Below are 8,742 nucleotides of genomic sequence, written 5' to 3' on the forward strand. Positions count from 1 at the left end.
GTATAGAGCCTCCATATTGACTCTGTACCGTAACACCCTGTATATAGCCTCCACATTGACTATGTACTGGTACCCCCTGTATAGAGCCTCCACAGTGACTATGTACTGGTACCCCCTGTATAGAGCCTCCACATTGACTCTGTACTGGCACCCCCTGTATATAGTCTCCACATTGACTCTGTACCGGTACCCCCTGTATATAGTCTCCACATTGACTCTGTACCGGTACCCCCTGTATATAGCCTCCACATTGACTCTGTACCGGTACCCCCTGTATATAGCCTCCACATTGACTCTGTACCGGTACCCCCTGTATATAGCCTCCACATTGACTCTGTACCGGTACCCCCTGTATATAGCCTCCACATTGACTCTGTATCGGTACCCACTGTATATAGCCTCCACATTGACTCTGTACTGGTACCCCCTGTATATAGTCTCCACATTGACTCTGTACCGGTACCCACTGTATATAGCCTCCACATTGACTCTGTACTGGTACCCCCTGTATATAGCCTCCACATTGACTCTGTACCGGTACACCCTGTATATAGCCTCCACATTGACTCTGTACCGGTACCCCCTGTATATAGCCTCCACATTGACTCTGTACCGGTACCCCCTGTATATAGCCTCCACATTGACTCTATACCGGTACCCCCTGTATATAGCCTCCACATTGACTCTGTACCGGTACCCCCTGTATATAGCCTCCACATTGACTCTGTATCGGTACCCCCTGTATATAGCCTCCACATTGACTCTGTACCGGTACCCCCTGTATATAGCCTCCACATTGACTCTGTACCGGTACCCCCTGTATATAGCCTCCACATTGACTCTGTACCGGTACCCCCTGTATATAGCCTCCACATTGACTCAGTACTGGTACCCCTGTATATAGCCTCCACATTGACTCTGTATCGGTACCCCCTGTATATAGCCTCCACATTGACTCTGTACCGGTACCCCCTGTATATAGCCCCCACATTGACTCTGTACCGGTACCCCCTGTATATAGCCTCCACATTGACTCTGTACCGGTACCCCCTGTATATAGCCTCCACATTGACTCTATACCGGTACCCCCTGTATATAGCCTCCACATTGACTCTGTACCGGTACCCCCTGTATATAGCCTCCACATTGACTCTGTATCGGTACCCCCTGTATATAGCCTCCACATTGACTCTGTACCGGTACCCCCTGTATATAGCCTCCACATTGACTCTGTACCGGTACCCCCTGTATATAGCCTCCACATTGACTCTGTACCGGTACCCCCTGTATATAGCCTCCACATTGACTCAGTACTGGTACCCCTGTATATAGCCTCCACATTGACTCTGTATCGGTACCCCCTGTATATAGCCTCCACATTGACTCTGTACCGGTACCCCCTGTATATAGCCCCCACATTGACTCTGTACCGGTACCCCCTGTATATAGCCTCCACATTGACTCTGTACCGGTACCCCCTGTATATAGCCTCCACATTGACTCTGTATCGGTACCCCCTGTATATAGCCTCCACATTGACTCTGTACCAGTACCCCCTGTATATAGCCTCCACATTGACTCTGTACCGGTACCCCCTGTATATAGCCTCCACATTGACTCTGTACCGGTACCCCCTGTATATAGCCTCCACATTGACTCTGTATCGGTACCCACTGTATATAGCCTCCACATTGACTCTGTACTGGTACCCCTGTATATAGTCTCCACATTGACTCTGTACCGGTACCCACTGTATATAGCCTCCACATTGACTCTGTACTGGTACCCCTGTATATAGCCTCCACATTGACTCTGTACCGGTACACCCTGTATATAGCCTCCACATTGACTCTGTACCGGTACCCCCTGTATATAGCCTCCACATTGACTCTGTACCGGTACCCCCTGTATATAGCCTCCACATTGACTCTATACCGGTACCCCCTGTATATAGCCTCCACATTGACTCTGTACCGGTACCCCCTGTATATAGCCTCCACATTGACTCTGTATCGGTACCCCCTGTATATAGCCTCCACATTGACTCTGTACCGGTACCCCCTGTATATAGCCTCCACATTGACTCTGTACCGGTACCCCCTGTATATAGCCTCCACATTGACTCTGTACCGGTACCCCCTGTATATAGCCTCCACATTGACTCAGTACTGGTACCCCTGTATATAGCCTCCACATTGACTCTGTATCGGTACCCCCTGTATATAGCCTCCACATTGACTCTGTACCGGTACCCCCTGTATATAGCCCCCACATTGACTCTGTACCGGTACCCCCTGTATATAGCCTCCACATTGACTCTGTACCGGTACCCCCTGTATATAGCCTCCACATTGACTCTGTATCGGTACCCCCTGTATATAGTCTCCACATTGACTCTGTACCGGTACCCCCTGTATATAGCCTCCACATTGACTCTGTACCGGTACCCCCTGTATATAGACTCCACATTGACTCTGTATCGGTGCCCCCTGTATATAGCCTCCACATTGACTCTGTACCGGTACCCCCTGTATATAGCCTCCACATTGACACTGTACCGGTACCCCCTGTATATAGCCTCCACATTGACTCTGTATCGGTACCCCCTGTATATAGCCTCCACATTGACTCTGTATCGGTACCCCCTGTATATAGCCTCCACATTGACTCTGTACCAGTACCCCCTGTATATAGCCTCCACATTGACTCTGTACCGGTACCCCCTGTATATAGCCTCCACATTGACTCTGTATCGGTACCCTCTGTATATAGCCTCCACATTGACTCTGTATCGGTACCCCCTGTATATAGCCTCCACATTGACTCTGTACCAGTACCCCTGTATATAGCCTCCACATTGACTATGTACCAGTACCCCCTGTATATAGCCTCCACATTGACTCTGTACCGGTACCCCCTGTATATAGCCTCCACATTGACTCTGTACCGGTACCCCCTGTATATAGCCTCCACATTGACTCTGTATCGGTACCCCCTGTATATAGCCTCCACATTGACTCTGTACCAGTACCCCCTGTATATAGCCTCCACATTGACACTGTACCGGTACCCCCTGTATATAGCCTCCACATTGACTCTGTATCGGTACCCCCTGTATATAGCCCCACTATTGTTATTTACTGCTGCTCTAGAATTATTTGTTATTCTTACCTCTTACTTTTTTTTGTTCAGGTATTTTCTTAAAACTGCATTGTTGGTTAAGGGCTAAGGGCTTGTAAGTAAGGTCTGTTGTATTCGGCGCATGGAACAAATAAAATGTGATTTGACTTTTGTTTATTATCTATTTCACTTGCGTTGGCAATGTAAACATATATGTCCCATGCCAATAAAGCCCTTTGAATTGAATTGAATTGAGAGAGAGAGAGAGAGAGAGAGAGGGAGAGAGAGAGAGAGAGGGAGAGAAATTATGTAGACAGTGAAAAGCAGCAAGAGAAAGCAGAGTTAAAGAAAGAGAGGGTTGATACCATATTTCAATACCTGATGGAACATTTGTTTAAACTTTGTGAGTTTGTGAGATTGTGAGTGTGAGATTGTGAGTGTGAGATTGTGAGTGTGAGGGGAGGGGCTGTGTGGCCGTAGGGATGGTCGCTTCCATAGAGCAAACACTGCCCCCTTCCTTAAGCTCTGTACACATGCATGCACGCACACACACACACACACACACACACCACTGGTATAGAATCCTCTCAACACACCACTCCAGGTCACCTCTCTGGACCTCAGTCTTCGGTACTCTTGTCTACATGAGACCGGATGGGTTTTCTCTTCTTTCACAAGTTTACAGAGTTTCTTCCCGCCCTTGTTACTGTAATAAACCTGCCTGGATACAGTCTTTTTTCACAAGTCCTGCTCCTCCGTTCTGATGATTCATTACAGTAATAAGGATGTTTATAACACTGTAATAGCCTTTATTGTGTATAACTCCTTTCTCAGTACAGAGGACTTTTTGCATTAGTTATCAATGGAGAACAACATATTATACAGAATGAAGGACACATCAGAACGTTTATAAAGGAATTGAATCAAATATGCACAAACAAGCTTAAACAAGCTTATTAAAAATAATGTCCTACATATCCTATATTGTCATTGACCGTTCAAATGCACACACACACACACACTTCACGAGTACAAACACACACACACACTTCACGAGTAAGTAAGTGTGAAGAAGCAGAATTTGGAGTGTGTGTGTGTGTGTTTGTGTGCGTGTGGTACTGAGTGTGTGAGCGTCAGGCAGGCAGGCAGGCAGACAGCCCTTAGCGCTGTCAGTCACTATTAGGAGTGTGTGGTCTGTGTGTCACAGACAGAGCCAATCAGCCATTGTTCTGGAGGAAAGGAAAACAAACCTGACAGCCTGAAACACAGCAGCCTGGAAAACTTTAAACACACCATCACTCCATCTGTACTCAACACACACACACATATACTATTGGAGACACACACATACACACAGGCATGCACACACACACACACACACACACACACACACACACACACACACACACACACACACACACACACACACACACACACACACACACACACACACACACACACAGTAGCGCACACACACTAATGCATAACCTTGAACAAAATCTGTCTATCCAAATATGTATGAATATTGTGTAACAGGGTTGTCTGTCTTGTTCGTCTGCTTGTTCCTACTGTCAAATAAGCACAGAAACTTGACCAGAAACACAAGCCCAAATTCACACACATACCTATCCCCCTATTTGATAATTAAAATATAGAGTTATGGACATGGCAATAGCAACAGCAATAACTGTCATTATGATTCTATTTAGTTTAATCTAATTCTTCAGGAAACATTAAGAAAAACATAACTGGAGGTTAGATGTTATCTCATTCAGGGAGTAAATTGGTCCTCAGGATTGGAGACGGCACCTCTCCTTGACCATCTGCTGCAAAACAGCTGCAAACCCAATGATAACGTTATTTGTGTATTACAGACAACCTCACTGCTTTATTCTACAGACTAACTGTATGCAGACTGAGAACCATAAAGACTCCAATGGACCTTAGCTCCTGGCGGAAAGTTTTCATGGCTGTTTGCCATGATGACGAATCTGTGTGTGTGTCTGTGTGTGTGTGTGTGTGAGTGCGTGTACCCATTGTCATACATGCGTAAAAGTAAAGATACCTTAAATGACTCAAGCAACCGTGAACGTCACCCAGTAAAATACTACTTGTGAAAAACCTGAAAAATATTTGGTTTTAAATATACTTAAGTATCAAAAGTAAATGTAACTGCTAAAATATACCTATACCTACTGAAAGGTGGCATTTTTATTTATTTACAGATAGCCAGGGGCACACTCCAACACAAAAGAAGCATTTGTGTTTAGTGAGTGTGCCAGATCAGACGCAGTAGGGAGGACCAGGGAGGTTCTCTTGATAAGTGTGTGAATTGGACAATTTTCCTGTCCTGCTAAGCATTCAAAATGTAACAAGTACTTTTGGGTGTCAGGAAAATTTGATGGAGTAAAAAGTACATTATTTTCTTTAGGAATGTAGTGAGGTAAAACTAAAAGTAGTCAAAAAATATACGCTGAACTAAAATATAAATGCAACACATAAAGTGTTGTTCTCATGAAATAAAAGATCCCAGAAATGTTCAAACGCACAAAAAGTAAATTTTTTCTTAAATGTTGCGCACAAATTTGTTTACATCCCTGTTAGTGAGCATTTATCCTTTGCCAAGATAATTCATCCACCTGACAGGTGTGGCATAGCAAGAAGCTGAAACAACATTATCATTACATAGGTGCACCTTGTGCGGGGTAAAATACAAGGCCACTAAAATGTGCAGTTTTGTCACACAACACAATGCCACAGATGACTCAAGTTTTGAGGGAGCATGCAATTGGCATGCTGATTGCAGGAATGTCCACCAGAGCTGTTGCCATAGAATTGGATGTTAATTTCTCTACCATAAGTCCCTCCAATGTCATTTCAGAGAATTTGGAAGTATGTCCAACCGGCCTCACAACCGCAGACCACGTGTAACCACGCCAGCCCATGACCTCCACATCCGGCTTCTTCACCTGCGGGATCATTTGAGACCAGCCACCCGGACAGCTGATGAAACTATAGGTTTGCACAACAGAAGAATTCCTGCACAAACTGTCAGAAACCGTCTCAGGGAAGCTCATCTGCATGCTTGTCATTCTCATCAGGGTCATGACCTCACCGCATAACCGACTTCAGTGGGCAAATGCTCACCTTCAATGGCAACTAGCAGGCTGGAGATACAGTATGTGATCTTCACGGGTTAATCCTGGTTTCAACTGTACCGTGCAGATGGCAGACAGCGTGCATGGCGTTGTGCGTCCCCCATGGTGGCGGTTTTGGTATGAGCAGGTAAACTATGGACAACGAACACAATTTCATTTTATTCGCGGCAATTTGCCATTCATCCGCCTCCATCACCTCATGTTTCAGCATGATAATGCACAGCCCCATGTCACAAGGATCTGTACACAATTCCTGGAAGCTGAAAATGTCCCAGTTCTTCCATGGCCTGCATATTCACCAGACATGTCACCCATTGATCTGTTTGGGGTGTTCTGGATCGACGTGTACGACAGCCTGTTCTAGTTCCTGCCAACATCCAGCAACTTCGCACAGCCATTGAAGAGGAGTGGGACAACATTCCACAAGCCACAGCCTGATCAACTCTATGCGAAGGAGATGTGTCACGCTGCATGAGGCAAATGGTGGTCACACCAGATACTGCTTTTCTAATCCTCGCCCCTACCTTTTTTTGAATGTATCTGTGACCAACAGATGCATACTGTATCTGTGTTCCCAGTCATGTGAAATCCATAGATTAGGGCATGATAAATGTATTTCAATTGACTGATTTCCTTATATGAAATGTAACTCAGCAAAATCTTTGAAATTGTTGCATGTTGAGTTTATATTTTGTTCAATGCAAATAATAAATTAAAGTACAGATACCCCAAAACACAACTTAAGTAGTATTTGAAAGTGTTTTTACTTAAGTACGTTGTACCACTGCGTGTTTGTGAGTACGTGTGTGTGTGTGTGTAAGTGTGTGGAATCATCTTGAAAAGCGTTGTTGAATACGACTACAAGGATGTGATTTTACAACGAGAGGAGAAAGCAGAAACTCATCCTTCTCAAGTGTCTTGTTAACTAGCTACTCTTATGTAGCCGTTGTTCCTCATTAAACAGTTTTAGAGAACCTTAACGTCAAGGCTGCAGTAGGGAATGAGACAGAGAGATGGAGGTGGTATTGTTCTATGAAAGAGAAAAGAAAAAGATAACAACAGCAACACGGGAGAGAATGAAAAAAGAAATGAATCTGAGGTGAAATAAAAGGTGCTAGAAAACATTTCTTCCATTTAGAATGCTACTTTTGATTATTTACAGCGCTGGGAGATTCAGAACAATAAGAGATGGTTTCAATGAACGTAAAATACAGAAGTTGAGTCCTTAACCTTACTTAGGTATAGCCGTGACCTAAAATGAATTAGGTTTTCAGTGCGTAGACCAGGAGAGGTGAGGAGTTATGTGTACACACACACACACACACACACACACACACACACACACACACACACACACACACACACACACACACACACACACAGGGTCCATTACAATGAAGCTGTTCATCAGAGACCCGGTGTCGTCGACCCTCACAGCTGTAGTGCATTAGAGGCCCAGAGATCACAGGGTCTGCAGGAGACAGGCAGTAAACATTCCCCTTCCTCAATATTACACACACACACACACACACACACATGCACGCACACACACACACACACACACACACACACACAACAACAAAAAAACGCAAACACACATCAGGGCCATTAGAACAAGCAGTCTGACCCTCCCCTTCTGTCCTCCATGTCCCTCTCTACTCAATCTGGGGAATAGAAGGACAAATAAGAGAGGGAGTGAGACTAGGGTGGAGGTCCACTAGGGTGGAGGTCCACTAGGGTGGAGGTCATTGCACGGGTGATATTGCTCTGCTGTTGTTCAACAACATGTTTAACAAAACAGCACCTTAGAGAATGCCGCCATTTTTATTATTTGTTTGCTGCAGTCATTGTTGCTGATCCTTATTGAGGGTGTCAATAATGTTGCACCCCACTGTATATAGAGATATTAAACACTGGGCCGTTTCTTTTATACTGTTTTTCACACTGTGTATTCATGTACAGTTTTCTAAACATACGTATGGGGACATCTGCTCTTCGAAAATCTAATTTCACAATCATGGACATTAATATAGAGTTGGTCCCTCCTGTGCTGCCTGGCTCGCAGTTGGCGTTCCAATTAATCCCAAAGGTGTTCGATGGGGTTGAGGTCATGGCTCTGTGCAGCCCAGTCAAATTCTTCCACACCGATCTCAACAAACCATTTCTGTATGGACTTCGCTTTGTGCACAGGGGATCTGTCATGCTGTTACAGGAAAGGATTTTTCCCAAACTGTTGCCACAAAGTTGGAAGCACAGAATCGTCTGGAATGTCATTGTATACTGTAGCGTTAAGATTTCCCTTCACTGGATCTAAGGGGACTAGCCCGAACCATGAAAACAGCCCCAGACCATTATTCCTCCTCCACCAAACTTTAGTTGGCACTATGCATTCGGGCAGGTAACGCCAAACCCAGATTTGTCCGTCGGACTGCCAGATGGTGAAGTGTGATTCATCACCCCAGAG

Source organism: Oncorhynchus tshawytscha, linkage group LG15, assembly GCF_018296145.1.
Source record: "Oncorhynchus tshawytscha isolate Ot180627B linkage group LG15, Otsh_v2.0, whole genome shotgun sequence".
NCBI classification, from domain to species: Eukaryota; Metazoa; Chordata; class Actinopteri; order Salmoniformes; family Salmonidae; genus Oncorhynchus; species Oncorhynchus tshawytscha.